Here is a 14,859-nt window from a genome sequence, read left to right on the forward strand (position 1 = left end):
TTCAGTTTCAACTGATCTAAATCATTTCAGATCCATCTGTCCGCCTTCTGACAACACATTATGTTAACATACATGCTGTGAAAGTACCTGCAATAGCTTCATATGCTTAATTTATGTTCCACACATGCCATGCAACTGCATCTTGAGCACATTGCAGGTTTTGGCCATGCAACCTCACCAAACTGGATTAAGGTGAACATGATGCCACAGGAAATGTTCTTTATGTGAAGTGTGAAACCATTTTTATCATGGCTGTTTTCTAAATCTTTCGGTTTTCCTTTGCTTTGCTTCTAGATGCACAATGCACTTAAAGCTCTAAAACTGTTGTTGGTGTTTGGTTATATAAAATGCCACTGAGTTTACAAGGCACTGATTAACGTAGCACTTATTGTTTTGTTCTCATTAAAGATTGCCTTTTGCCCTGACAGTGTGCAGATCAGGCTACCTGTTAAGATGGCATACCTAAGGATTATGGGTGTAGGCAGGATTTTTGATAGGGGGTGCAACCTTTTGTTAGGGGGGGCAGCACCTCATATTTGTATTGTATTTATTATGTGGGGGGCAGCTTCCCTCCTGCCCCCCCCCCCAGCTATGCCCATGCCTAGGATGCTCTCTTCTGCAGAATGTCATGTTCAGTTGTGCATATGAGCCCCACGTTGTACATATCCGGATTCCAAGCTAATTGGCAGCAATAATGTGGGGGGCTTCAACGGGAGGGGAGAATTGTGCCAAATGGGCTTGGATCCTGTCATGTACTGAGTTGAATAGGATCCAAAATGCAGCAGTCTGATTGGACCTAGAACAATAGCATCCAAAATGCAGCAGTATGATTGGTGCGCAGGAGCCACCCAATCCAACTCCAGGTGGAAGTGGATCCACAACCTGATTGGCCTACAGGATAATCCCGGAATTCGCCAATCACGTGCAGCCCATTGTGCAAATAATGTATATAAAGAAGATATTTTGGGGGAACTTCCATTCCTCCTCACCACTATGAGCTGAATAAAGAGCATGAAATCCACTCTCGACTCCGAGTATATTTCAGACCCTAAAACAGGTTAACAAGCAGCTTCGATTCGAATTGGGGAAAAGAACAAGCCGGCTGCCTTTTGCGCCGGTGCCGTGTCCACAGCCTAATTCCTTGCTGACCGTCACAGCACCTGCCGCATATGGCGAGAGGGAAACGAGTGTGGCTTCCTTCATGTTCACATGGTGAGAAGGTGCACGGAGCTCTCCCCCTGCTGCGGACTCCCTCAGTAAACGTGCATAAGACCGGGTGTTTTGCAAGGCAACCAAGCCCCTTTCCTGCGGGTTTAACCGGGGTTTCCCTGAGGCCGCCTTGGTGTTCCCCTTCCTACGGGCGCGCCGCTTTCTGAGAGGTGTCCTGAGGCGAGCAGAAGGGAACTCGAGCTTTAGGCGGGAACCGCCTCCCTGGGCAGGCTCCGGCCTGGGGCCTCAGCGGCCGCCCTGGTTGGCCCGGGAGAAGGGCGGAGTTCAGGAGGCGGAGAGGCGAGGCGAGGCGAGCAGGGCCCTCTTGCTCCGGAGTGAAGTCCACTTCCTTGCGGGGAGGGGAGCTGCGAGGGCGACGGCAGCAGCAGCAGAGAGTGACCTGGGACGGTGGGTGAGCCTGGGGAAAAAGGAGTGAAGAATAAGTTTCTTTTAGGGGCCTTGCGAGACCCACCCGCGCTAGCAAGGCGGGAAGTTTAGGGCGCCGCTTTTGTCAGTCTCGCCTGCTTTGTTTGGTAGGGACTCGGCTCTCTCCCCGCCCAGGGTTTCATAAAAGGGCGCGAAACCCGGCGGAAGGGTCCCCGGCCCCGCTGCTCGATTCTCTTTGCATGCAACTAGTCCCCTCGGATATATTTGCGGGGTTGAGGCCTTTCATTGCCACTAGCTTAGTGGCGGTGAGCGCAGGGATCTCTTCGTGGCTTTCCTCATCGCGGTGGACTTTGGGTCGTACTTTCCCCCTCCTTTTTAAAACCTAATCTGGAATTGCAGACCCTAGTTCTGTAATCAGTCACCAGTGAGATTCTTGTTAGTTTGTTGTGAACCTGCAGTCGTCATAAACTGCTGTTAAGAGCTGTTCGACAGTGGGATTTGCTGCCAAGGAGTGTGGTGGAGTCTCCTTCTTTGGAGGTCTTTAAGCAGAGGCTTGAAAACCATATGTCAGGAGTGCTCTGATGGTGTTTCCTGCTTGGCAGGGGGTTGGACTCGATGGCCCTTGTGGTCTCTTCCAACTCTATGATTCTATATTGTAATAATCTGGATTACTGTATCAAAGTGCTTTGTGTATGTTCCTCAAAAGCAATAATTAGAATTTATGCTGTAACCCACGGTAACAGGATTCGTGTGTGTGTGTGTGTGTGTGTGTGTGTGTGTGTAAAAGTGTAAACTTTTATCATTTTACTAGTCCTGCCCCCCCCCAAAGTAATTAAAGCATGCAACTGATGAGAATGTAGTGATCGAAATGTGGGTGATTATAAGTGATTATTTGCCAAGTGGTCCCTGCTCCTGCCAACCTAGCAGTTCGAAAGCACGTCAAAGTGCAAGTAGATAAATAGGTACCACTCCGGTGGGAAGGTAAACGGCGTTTCCGTGCGCTGCTCTGGTTCACCAGAAGCGGCTTAGTCATGCTGGCCACATGACTCGTAAGCTGTACACCGGCTCCCTCGGCCAATAAAGCGAGATGAGTGCCGCAACCCCAGAGTCGGCCACGACTGGACCTAATGGTCAGGGGCCCCTTTACCTTTACCTAATTCACAGTGGAGTAAGAAAGTAAGTAGTATTGTCGTGCCCAAGTGGTGGAGGCAGACCCAGCTCCAGGTTTTTGTCCCTACCTACTTATTTCTACTGTCCTTTCCTTTCTCCTGTCGCCGGAAAACCCCCCCCCCAACTCACTGACACGTGTTACACAAGCACCACACTCACACACGCACGCAACTCCCCTCCCCGACCCTGGGTATGTCTCTTCTAGAGGGCCATCCCCTAAAGCCTTCCGTAAATAAGGAAGCGCTGGCTTGACAGCTTCCCACCATAGCGCTCCACATAGCCCTATTTTTATTACGAGTAGACCGGCCGACCGAGTTCTGCTGTCAATCGGCGGCCGCCTCAGCCAATCAGTGTTACCGAACAGCGCCCCTTGCGGCGGCCACGCAGGTACTGCAGGCTACTGCCGCTCTCTTCCCTACCTTTGACAGCTCTTGATACAAAGTTTCCGGGTTCAATTGACCGTGACTGATTTAATCAAAATGTAGCAAGCCACTTCCTGGAGGCGAAAGTGCTTTGAACTTCAAGGGCAATATTCTTTACAAATCCACTAAAAATCAACCGTACTTCGGATTTTCACCGGACCACTTTTATTCTGCTACATACTACAAGGACTATCAAAGGGGGGTGGCCTGATATCAAGCGGCCATAATCCCTTCACCGAGCGGTCACGTACTCTGTGTTCTTTCCTAGTGTACGTGACAACCTTGATAGCCATCGGTGATGGGCTCAGACAGAAGGTCATCAGGGACATAATGAACTGCATATCATAGTGTATTCCGCGCGGACTCTTACAAAGGACTGTGACCAGATTCCCCTCAGGGGGCAGGAAACTTCGCCCTTTTCCCTTTGTTCTTGGATATGACTCATGTAGGGAGGGGGAAGGAGGCTCCGGCCAGGTGTCAGGACACTCGAGTTACCTGTGCAGCTCCTCCCCAACCCCTCCTATTTTTAATATAATCATGATGTAAATATGATGTAATTCTGAGGGCGTAGCTAAGGGGATTAGCAACTAATAAAAGTTAGGGTCTCCCTTTGTTCGGGGCTTCCATCTTGCTTCACATCGTGGGCGGTGGGAGTCCTGTCGCGACAGTCTTTCTTGAATAAAGACCGAGCCTACTGGCTGCTGTTTTGCTCTGACTTGCTCTGGTCGGTGTCTTCATTTGTCCAAGAGGACCCTTGATTTTCCGTTAACAGTTGGCGACCGCGACTCAGGGACACTTGGTTCTCCTGTAAAGGTGAGAGGGGAGATAGAGGGGATCGGGCGCCACCGGCCACTTTAGCCCGGGGATCCTTTTCTTCCTCTCCCTGCCTCCTCTTTGCGGGCGGTAATCAACCGTCACCAGAAGCCCAACCAGAGAGAGCAAAGGCGAGGTAAAGCCGGCTAAGGAAAGATCCCGGGATCTGCGAGGGACATCAACGGACGTGAGTATGGTTCTGAAGAAAGTACATTGGGAGGAGGGTGGAAAGTAACGTCTCCACAACAGCCAAATCTTTCTCCTTTATTTCCAACGTTGCATCTGCAAATCTTGAACCTCCTTTCCCTTTTTCTCCCCGTTTTCCCTTTCGGAAGTATGGCCAGGAAAACGTGGTACTTATTGTTTCTCTGACGTCCTTTTTCGGAGTCGGCCAAAGGCGTCCTTTACAAATCTCTCCCTCTCCTTTTCTCCCCCGTTTTCCCTTTCGGAAGTGTGGCCAGGGAAGCGCGGTGCCTGTTATTTCTCTGACACCCCTTTCGGAGTCGTCCAGAGGTGTCCTTACAAATCTCTCCCCACCTTATCTGCCTGTGCAAATGAAGCCGCCCCTCCTGCCCGGCGACCTTTGTTAGGGATGACCCGGGTACGTGAGAACGCAAGGTCATTTGCTTCCTTTCAAACCTTTGTTTTTCTCGGAACCCGATCTGGCACTGCACTGCGCAGGCGTCCAGTAGGGAAGCCGAATTTAGTTTAAAGGCTAGGCAGGGGGCTGTTGTGGAGGATAGAGGGGAGGTTCACAACTGGGGCCCCACACTAGGATTAGCATTGAAGCAGTACTGTGGTTTAGGTTTCCGGGCAGAGACCCGTGGTTTAGGTTTCCGGGCAGAGACCCGTGGTTTAGGTTTCCGGGCAGAGACCCGTGGTTTAGGTTTCCGGGCAGAGACCCGTGGTTTAGGTTTCCGGGCAGAGACCCGTGGTTTAGGTTTCCGGGCAGAGACCCGTGGTTTAGGTTTCCGGGCAGAGACCCGTGGTTTAGGTTTCCGGGCAGAGACCCGTGGTTTAGGTTTCCGGGCAGAGACCCGTGGTTTAGGTTTCCGGGCAGAGACCCGTGGTTTAGGTTTCCGGGCAGAGACCCGTGGTTTAGGTTTCCGGGCAGCGACCCGTGGTTTAAATTTCCGTTCAGGCTCGAGGTTTTAATCAAATAGTTCGTGGTTCAGAAATAAGTAGATATTCCACTAAGATAAGGACATTCCAAAATACTGAAAGGATCTCTTTCTACCCCTTTCTACCCAAACCCTCTTCCCTCTTCCCTTGTGTGTGTACGTCCATCCCTTTCTGCCTTTAGCGTTCTTCGCTAGCGAAACAACAACCTGATAGAGAAGAGAGAATGGGAGCCCAAGCTTCCAAACACTCAGACTGGACTCCTCCCGGCGACAAGGCTTCCGCGGAGCCTTTCCGCCACAGGGAGGACTCTGATACCCCTCTTCAATTCGTCCTCTTAAACTGGAAGGAACTGAAAGGGAGAAAGGGGCTCTCAAAGTCCAAGCTGAGGGACCTTTGTAACATCTCGTGGGTTGCCTTTACCCACCACCTAGAGCCAGCTTCTAGATGGCCATGCCACGGCTCTTTCAATCTTCAAAAAATGCAAGCACTTAAAACTTACCTGGCTGACGAGAGGCCCCGACAACTGTACTACCTAAACGCCTTTGCCGAAGCCCGCGAATTATTTCAACGGCAGCAAGCCCAAATTGTCCGCCAAATGGCTGTTTTAAAAACAAATGGACCCCCCCCATACGATGAGATTAGAGCTCAGGAGGAACAATTGGATCGAACCCTCGTCCCCTTCTACTACCCTGAACCCGAAGCACCCCGACAGCCAGGGCCCGGTGCAGGAGGCAGGACAGGAGCCGGAGGGGGAGGCACAGCAAACCCACCAGGCGCAGGACCAAGGGGGGACACAGCAAACCCACCAGGCGCAGGACCAAGGGAGAATGTAACGAACCCACCAGCCACAGCCACTGCCCCTCCCCCAAGCACACCTAACACACTGCCGTCCGATCCTTCCTCAAGCGCATCGAACTCGGCAGAGAACCAGGCAGACGTGGACCTTGGGCCTTTGCTCAGTGGGCAGCTCCTAACTGAAGGAAGAGAGGGACCTGTTTCCAGTAGAACCAGAAACAGGGACAATCTGCTAAACGGAGAAATAGAAGGTGCCTTTCCACTACGTGCATTACCTATACCTCCCGTCAGGGCAGGAGACCCTCCCCGTATGGTTTTTACCCACCAGCCCTTCCTTACCTCTGACCTAATGAACTGGTCCGATAAGATGCCCTCTCTACGAGACGACCCAGACAAATGCCACCGCCAAGTGGCTACCATCTTCTCCACCCACAACCCCACATGGGCGGATGTGCACATGTTGTTGGGAGCCCTCTTTAATGAGGCAGAGAAGAGGGAGATCTTAGCAAAGGCGGGAGAAGCCCTCAACCGGGAAGGATACCAGCCAAACTGTCCCGCCTCAATGACCCCACTGACCACTCAGACGTTACTTAACGACCCTGACTGGAACTATAACACTACCGATGGCCAATGGGGTCTAAAAATTTTCAAGAAGGCCATCCTAGATGGTATTAAAGCTGCAGGACAGCGAACTGTAAACTGGACCAAAGTCCAAGCGGTCCTTCAGGGACCTGACGAACATCCCTCTGACTACTATTCACGGCTAGTCTCCGCTATTAAGACCTGGGGTGGAATAGACCCGGAGAGCCCACAGCACGAAGTGATAGTCAAAGGTTTTTTCAAAGATCAAGCCACCGCCGACATCCGAAAGGCACTAAATTCACATCTCGGATACGATGGTAAAACCGTAAACGAAATTCTTTCCATCGCAAAGTCCATTTTTAACTCGAGGGATGAGAGGAAGAAGAAAGACCAGAAACCAGACACTCCCCGAGTATTAGCTTATGCGGCCGCCGTTCCCACCTTGAAAGAAAAATTTAAATCAGGCGTACCGGAATTACAGGACGAACGCGTCTGTTTCCACTGCGAGGAAGTTGGACACATAAAAAGATACTGTCCCCTTCTGACCAAGAGGTCTGAATATAAAAATACTAAACCATACAGGCCAGAATACAAAGAAGGTGCATATCCTAGGAGTAGGGAACCTATCTCTTCCTACGATGCGAACCGACCCCCAACCCAAATGCAACCCCGTGCGGTACCTCCGCAACCGCGGCCCCGAAACCTACCCTACGGCGCCACCAACCCCTTTAGCCAAGGGAACCATCCTACAAACCCAACCCACGAAATGGTGATGGAAGAATATCAAGAACATTGACAATTAAAAGCAGATCCCGCCTCTTTCTCATTTCTCTGCCCAGTTTTGCAATTATCCTCAACAGACCCCATATGCACTATGCAAATCGATGGACAGTCCTATGACTGTCTCTTGGACACTGGGGCCACTTACTCCACCCTCACAAACAGCCATTTAACCCCAGGAGAGGAAACCAAAACCGTAATGGGGCTCGATGGGATCCCCCGAAATTGCCCTTTATCCAAACCTGCAAAGGTCTCCGTCGGACCGTTATCAGTTAAACATACTTTCCTATTGACCTCCAGCCCGGTCAACCTTCTCGGTAGGGATCTGCTATGTAAACTAAATGCTACTATTCAATGCGGCCAGGAAGGAATTTACTTACATATGCCAAATGATTCCATATTCAACTTCCAAGGAGTCCTGCAAGAAGCTAACAACACACCCATTGATCTTCCTCCTGAACTTCTGAATAGTGTCCCTTCTTGGCTATGGGGAACTGAATCGACCTCCGTTGGACTTCTAAAGTCTGCAACCCCAGTAAAAGTAAACTATAGGAAAGACCTGCCCTTTCCCTGTACTAAACAATATCCCCTACCTCCCGAAGCAATCGACGGTCTCACTCCGATGATCGATGAATTTCTAAAAATGGGAGTTCTAGTTCCCTGTGCCTCACCATGTAATACCCCCCTACTTCCAGTCAAGAAGCCGAATACCAATCCCATAAAATGGCGCTTGGTGCAAGACCTTCGATTGATTAATTCCTTCGTTATTCCCAGGCACGCCGTGGTGGCGAACCCACACCACCTTTTAAGCACCATCCCGGAGGGAACTGTAGTTTATTCCGTAATAGACCTGTGCTCCGCTTTCTTCAGTATCCCCGTGGATCCAGAAAGTCAGTTTCTCTTCGCTTTTACCTGGCAAACAGGCCAATTAACGTGGACCCGGTTACCCCAAGGATATGTAGAGTCCCCAGCGATTTTCTCCTCCATATTACACCAAGATCTCCTTGATGTGAACCTTCCGGGTGGCTCCGCCATCAGACTTTACGTAGATGATATCTTACTCTGCGGGCGAGATTTGGAATCCTGTAAATCAGATACTATAACTCTCCTGACAATATTAGCACATAAAGGTCACAAAGTATCCCCGAAGAAGATACAATACTGCCAAAAGGAGGTAAAATATCTTGGTCACATCCTCGGACAAGGTACCCGTGCCCTCACCACCGATAGGATCGAGGCCATAACAAGATTGCCCCTTCCAAAAACCAAGAGACAACTCAGGGGTTTCATTGGAATGAGTGGATTTTGCCGAGCATGGATCCCCCGTTATGGCGAGTTCACTCGGCCCCTCACTGCAATGACGCATGATAGCGCCCCAGATCAATTGCAATGGACTGCAGAGGCACTCGAAGCCTTTGAATGCATCAAACGGGAATTAAGGTCTTCGCCCGCTCTTGGACTCCCAGACTATAGGCTGCCCTTCTCTTTATTTGTCCACGAAAATAAAGGGGTAGCCTCAGGCGTCCTTACACAACCTTTTCAAGGAAAGAATAGACCCGTGGCGTACTACAGCCTTCAACTAGACACCACCATCATGGGGACTGTTGGATGCCTTAGAGCAGTAGCAGCTGCAGCACTCCTCCTAGAAAAGGCTCAAGAAACTGTACTTGGACATGAGTTAACCTTAAACGTCCCCCACGCTGTCGCTACCCTTCTCAGCTTGCAAGGGTGCCAACGCTTCACGATACAAAGACTCAACAAATACGAAGCCATCCTCCTCAGTCCGTCTAATGTTACCATAAAGAGGGTGAATTCCTTAAATCCCGCAACCCTCCTTCCCCTCCCTGATGACGGCACCCCACACCATGACTGTAGCCAAGTAGTACGACATGCAGAGAAACCACGAGAAGACCTCGACTATGTCCCTTTAGATAACCCCCACTTAGTACTGTACACGGACGGAAGTTCAAAAATAGTAGGAGGAGAGCGAAAGAGCGGATATGCAGTTGTTAGTGACAAAGATATCTTGGAAGCGCGTCCTGTTCACGCCAAGTATAGTGCACAAGCAGCCGAACTCATCGCTTTGATTCGAGCATGCGAGTTAGCGGCAGGAAAAAGAGTCACAATCTACACAGACTCCAAATACTGCTTCGGTTTAGTTCATGCCACGGGACAAATCTGGCTGCAGAGAGGCTTTCTAACTGCTGCGGGCACTAAGATCGCCCATGCACCCCTAGTACAGCGCCTAATGGACTCCATACACCTCCCTGAGGAAATAGCGGTAGTCCACTGTAAAGCTCACACCAAGGGGAAAGACCCAATATCCACAGGGAACCGATGCGCAGATCGCATGGCACAGGAAGCAGCCCTCCAACCACTGTCTTCAGATAATGAATTCCAGGGGCCCCAAGTTCCATCTGACGTAGATTTTGACCTGATGTATAAAACCGCCACCCCCGAAGAAAGGAAAGGGTGGGAAGAGCACGGAGCCGTCCTTGAGAATGGCATCTGGTACCTTCCCGACAAGAGACTTATAATGCCCAGATTATGGGTGCCCAAACACGTAAGAATTTTGCACCGGTGCACCCACTGGGGAAGGGACAAGCTTATAGACTCAGTACAGCGCTGCTGGTATGCCCCTGGACTAGCCCTTGCCGCGAAGACGGCAGTTAAGAACTGTCACACTTGTCAAACATTTAATCCCAAGCATACTGCCAGAAGCCCACCCGGGGCCAGACCATGGGCTTTTGTACCTTTTGAAAGTCTTCAAGTGGATTTCATAGACTTGCCCCCCTGTCAAGGTTACAAGTATGCCCTTGTCATCATTGATCAATTGACCGGATGGGTAGAATGCCTCCCAGCTCGCCGAGCAAATGCCCAAACAGTTGCAAAGACTCTATTGCACGAAATAATACCACGCTTCGGGGTACCGAGACATATAGACAGCGACAGGGGCTCCCACTTCACCTCAGAGATAGTTCAGCAAGTCGCCAAAGCCCTAGGGATCAAATGGAAGCTGCACACCCCATACCACCCCCCATCCTCAGGCCAGGTTGAAAGAATGAATCAACAGCTGAAGTCACAACTAGGGAAGCTCTGTAAAGACACCGGAATCAAGTGGATTAACGCTCTCCCCTTAGTTCTACATAATCTCAGGGCTTGTCCCCGGGGAAACTTAAACCTATCCCCCTATGAAATACTCTTTGGTAGACCCTCCCCGGTATATAATACCCAATTTCCAACTTCCGAATTAGAGGTAGGCGAATCAGAATTGACACAATATGTGATACACCTACAGAGGCAACTCATTCATCTCCACAGATATGCTGCCTCAAGCCAAAACATCCCTCTAGATGAAAACATTCACTCGTACCAACCAGGGGACTGGATATTAGCAAAAACTTATCACAAGGTACCCCTGCAGCCCACCTGGGAGGGCCCCTACCAAGTACTTTTAACCACTCCAACTTCTGTTAAGGTAGCGGAAAAGACTGCCTGGTTGCATCATACCCGCTGCAAGCCGGCTTTACCACCCGAACCCACACCAGACGAGTCACCCTACCACGTCCCACGCCAACCAGCAGACGACGACAGCTACGACGACCAGAAACAACAGACCGGACTAGATCGGGGCACGAATCGAGCCCAACAGACCGGACCAGATCGGGGCACGAATCGAGCCCAACAGACCGGACCAGATCGGGGCACGAATCGAGCCCAACAGACCGGACCAGATCGGGGCACGAATCGGGCCCAACAGACCGGACCGGACTCACCTCACACGTCAACGCTTTGGTCCTCCGAACTCATCACTGCAACAACTCCAAAAGGTCAACCCCCCATCCGTCTGAAACTCCGGAAAGCAACACCATCTCATCGCTCCCCATCTGACAGCTCCGCAGTTTGACAGCTTCACACCATCTCATCGCTCCCCATTTGACAGCTCTGCGGTTTGACAGCTCCACACCATCTCATCGCTCCCCATTTGACAGTTCTGCAGTTTGACAGCTTCACACCATCTCATCGCTCCCCATTTGACAGCTCTGCAGTTTGACAGCTCCACACCATCTCATCGCTCCCCATTTGACAGCTCTGCAGTTTGACAGCTCCACACCATCTCATCGCTCCCCATTTGACAGCTCTGCAGTTTGACAGCTCCACACCATCTCATCGCTCCCCATCTGACAGCTCTGCAGTTTGACAGCTCTACAGTTTGACAGCTCCACACCATCTCATCGCTCCCCATCTGACAGCTCTGCAGTTTGACAGCTCCACACCATCTCATCGCTCCCCATCTGACAGCTCTGCAGTTTGACAGCTCCACACCATCTCATCGCTCCCCATTTGACAGCTCTGCAGTTTGACAGCTTCACACCACCTCATCACTCCCCATTGAACGATGGCCACCGCCGTACCGACCCTGCTCCTCCTTCAACTCACCGCCGTATTTTCCCAGAACGCTACGATCACACATTCCTATTGCCCTGGATTACAAACTGAATACAAACACCTAGACTATGGGATTGTCGACATGGTGAAACAAGGAACATTAGACCGCCTTGGAGATTTTGAATTCTGCCTGCCAGAGACCCGCGTGCTCCTTCGACACTCCATCTCGCCTATCCTCGCCACACACCAAACCTGGGAACTTTTTGTTCGCTCACCATCTTTCACACCTCTAGGGAAACTCGTCCTCACCAGAGACGGCCCCTGGAACCGTGCTCATTGCCTCAATGGCTCTTACGTGCTTTTTTCTGACGGTACACCTCAACAAGCACTGAACTGGACTGTCCTCGACAACGGTGGCGGAGAGTCAGTTTATACTGACCAGAACCACCCCACGGATCGGTTGATCCACGGATTTTACTGCCAAAGGGTAGATACCACCCCCCGCCAAACCATTTTACAAGGCATCTGCCTCCGAAGGTACTGCTGCGTCTGGGATATTGGATTAGCCTCCGATTGGGACGGCAAGGCATACCTAGAAGGATGGCATTATTCCGTACCTCCAACAACAAAATGGGACACCACCGGCCCCCAGAGATGTGGAGGCCTTGCCACAAACTTAACCTACCTGTTGCGCCAAGACCCCCTTCATCCGGCGGGCACTGCACCTAGACAAAGGGGGGAACTGTCAACGTCCCAAGACCCCAACAACAACTACCTCTTGTCCACCTGGCATTCCAACACCTATGTAAAACTGATCTCCCAAATTGCAAAACGAACAACCACCAACGAATGCTGGATCTGCGCCAACGCTCCTTCACACCTCCACAGTGGCATACCATTCCTTGGAGTGCCCCTCACTTTAGAGCAACACCTTTCCGCTGATGTACGGTCCTGGAACCTGACCGCTGTGAACTTAACCCACCAGTACATCTACCTGACCGGACCCACAACAGGCGACCTCTGCCGGAAATTCAGTGGCAACGACAAAGTTATCGGCGAGAGCACCTGTAAGTACACCCTTGATATTACCTTAAGCGGCAGGATTACCCTATGGCACCAAGGCAAACCCTCCACCCACCCTACCCTATTGTCCGCATGGAAACGTGTGATGAACTTGCCTGACCCCTGGGACCCTTCCCCGATTTCCCAGTGTTTCTTCCGCACCTTCCATACTGGGCGCATAGACTCGTGCCTGCAGGGGCTGTTCTGGGTTTGCGGCCACCGCGGCTATACATGGGCCAGCCCCCACTCCCGTGGCACCTGTTACCTTGGACTAATTTTACCTGGGGTCCGCGTTACCCAAGAACTCCCCCCCGGAAAGAGGCGCAACAAGAGAGCGAAAAGTTTGGCAGAACTCTCCGATGTTGCAGCCAACGGGGAAACCTACGGCCGGGCCCTCTTTCCCGCATATGGGGCCGGCTCCAACCACGTCGATATCCTCAAACTGACCGACATACTGCTAAACTTTATGGAAGAATCCAACGCAGCTACCCAATCCATCTTAACTGAATTAACGGAGGTCAGGCAGAATTCGATCCAGAACCGCCTTGCTTTGGACTACGTACTCGCCTCAACTGGAGGGGTTTGTGCCCTCATAGGAACCGAATGCTGCACGCACGTCACTGACCAGACCTTGAACATCACAGGACACCTTAATAACATCTACAAACTGACCGATAAACTTAGGGATATCCAACATGAAGGTCTGTCGGACACTCAATTCTGGAACTGGCTGCCTGGATCGACTTGGATAAAACAACTTCTGGGGAACGGCCTCTTAATATTGATCACTGTTGCCATCTGCGTTGTTTTCTTCTGCTGCATGATCCACTGTTTCCCGATGTGCTGTCAAACCTGCGGCTCTTGTCTCCCTATCCTACGTCCGCGATCGACCGCCATCTACCGACCACCGACATCAGAAATCCAGTCAACCCCCATCGAGATGGGACCCTTGCACCACCTCCGGACCCTGGACTCTAGGTATGACATGTCAAGCCTCTATTGATTATGCGGAGAAAAGGATTGCGCGGTTTCCCTACCTTCGCAATCTTATCTCCGAAGGGGGGAACTGTCGCCGGAAAACCCCCCCCCCAACTCACTGACACGTGTTACACAAGCACCACACTCACACACGCACGCAACTCCCCTCCCCGACCCTGGGTATGTCTCTTCTAGAGGGCCATCCCCTAAAGCCTTCCGTAAATAAGGAAGCGCTGGCTTGACAGCTTCCCACCATAGCGCTCCACATAGCCCTATTTTTATTACGAGTAGACCGGCCGACCGAGTTCTGCTGTCAATCGGCGGCCGCCTCAGCCAATCAGTGTTACCGAACAGCGCCCCTTGCGGCGGCCACGCAGGTACTGCAGGCTACTGCCGCTCTCTTCCCTACCTTTGACAGCTCTTGATACAAAGTTTCCGGGTTCAATTGACCGTGACTGATTTAATCAAAATGTAGCAAGCCACTTCCTGGAGGCGAAAGTGCTTTGAACTTCAAGGGCAATATTCTTTACAAATCCACTAAAAATCAACCGTACTTCGGATTTTCACCGGACCACTTTTATTCTACTACATACTACAAGGACTATCAAAGGGGGGTGGCCTGATATCAAGCGGCCATAATCCCTTCACCGAGCGGTCACGTACTCTGTGTTCTTTCCTAGTGTACGTGACAACCTTGATAGCCATCGGTGATGGGCTCAGACAGAAGGTCATCAGGGACATAATGAACTGCATATCATAGTGTATTCCGCGCGGACTCTTACAAAGGACTGTGACCAGATTCCCCTCAGGGGGCAGGAAACTTCGCCCTTTTCCCTTTGTTCTTGGATATGACTCATGTAGGGAGGGGGAAGGAGGCTCCGGCCAGGTGTCAGGACACTCGAGTTACCTGTGCAGCTCCTCCCCAACCCCTCCTATTTTTAATATAATCATGATGTAAATATGATGTAATTCTGAGGGCGTAGCTAAGGGGATTAGCAACTAATAAAAGTTAGGGTCTCCCTTTGTTCGGGGCTTCCATCTTGCTTCACATCGTGGGCGGTGGGAGTCCTGTCGCGACAGTCTTTCTTGAATAAAGACCGAGCCTACTGGCTGCTGTTTTGCTCTGACTTGCTCTGGTCGGTGTCTTCAT

The 14,859-nt window shown here is 51.2% G+C and overlaps 1 protein-coding gene across 3 annotated transcripts in view; it reads left to right on the top strand.

Annotated features, from left to right (window-relative positions):
* Nucleotides 1-1,487: 1,487 nt before the first annotated feature.
* Nucleotides 1,488-14,859, top strand: part of PTER (phosphotriesterase related) — a 36,718-nt gene continuing 23,346 nt past the window's right edge. The window contains exon 1 of one of the 3 annotated variants that reach the window (XM_082193230.1): nucleotides 1,488-1,617. The gene's annotated coding sequence lies outside the window, so the exon portion shown is untranslated. Of the gene's footprint in view, nucleotides 1,622-14,859 lie in introns of all 3 variants that reach the window. The other 2 variants (XM_082193228.1, XM_082193229.1) reach the window with 2 other exon arrangements.

The sequence above is a fragment of the Podarcis vaucheri genome (assembly GCF_965113315.1).
Source record: "Podarcis vaucheri genome assembly, chromosome: 12".
Taxonomy (NCBI): Eukaryota; Metazoa; Chordata; class Lepidosauria; order Squamata; family Lacertidae; genus Podarcis; species Podarcis vaucheri.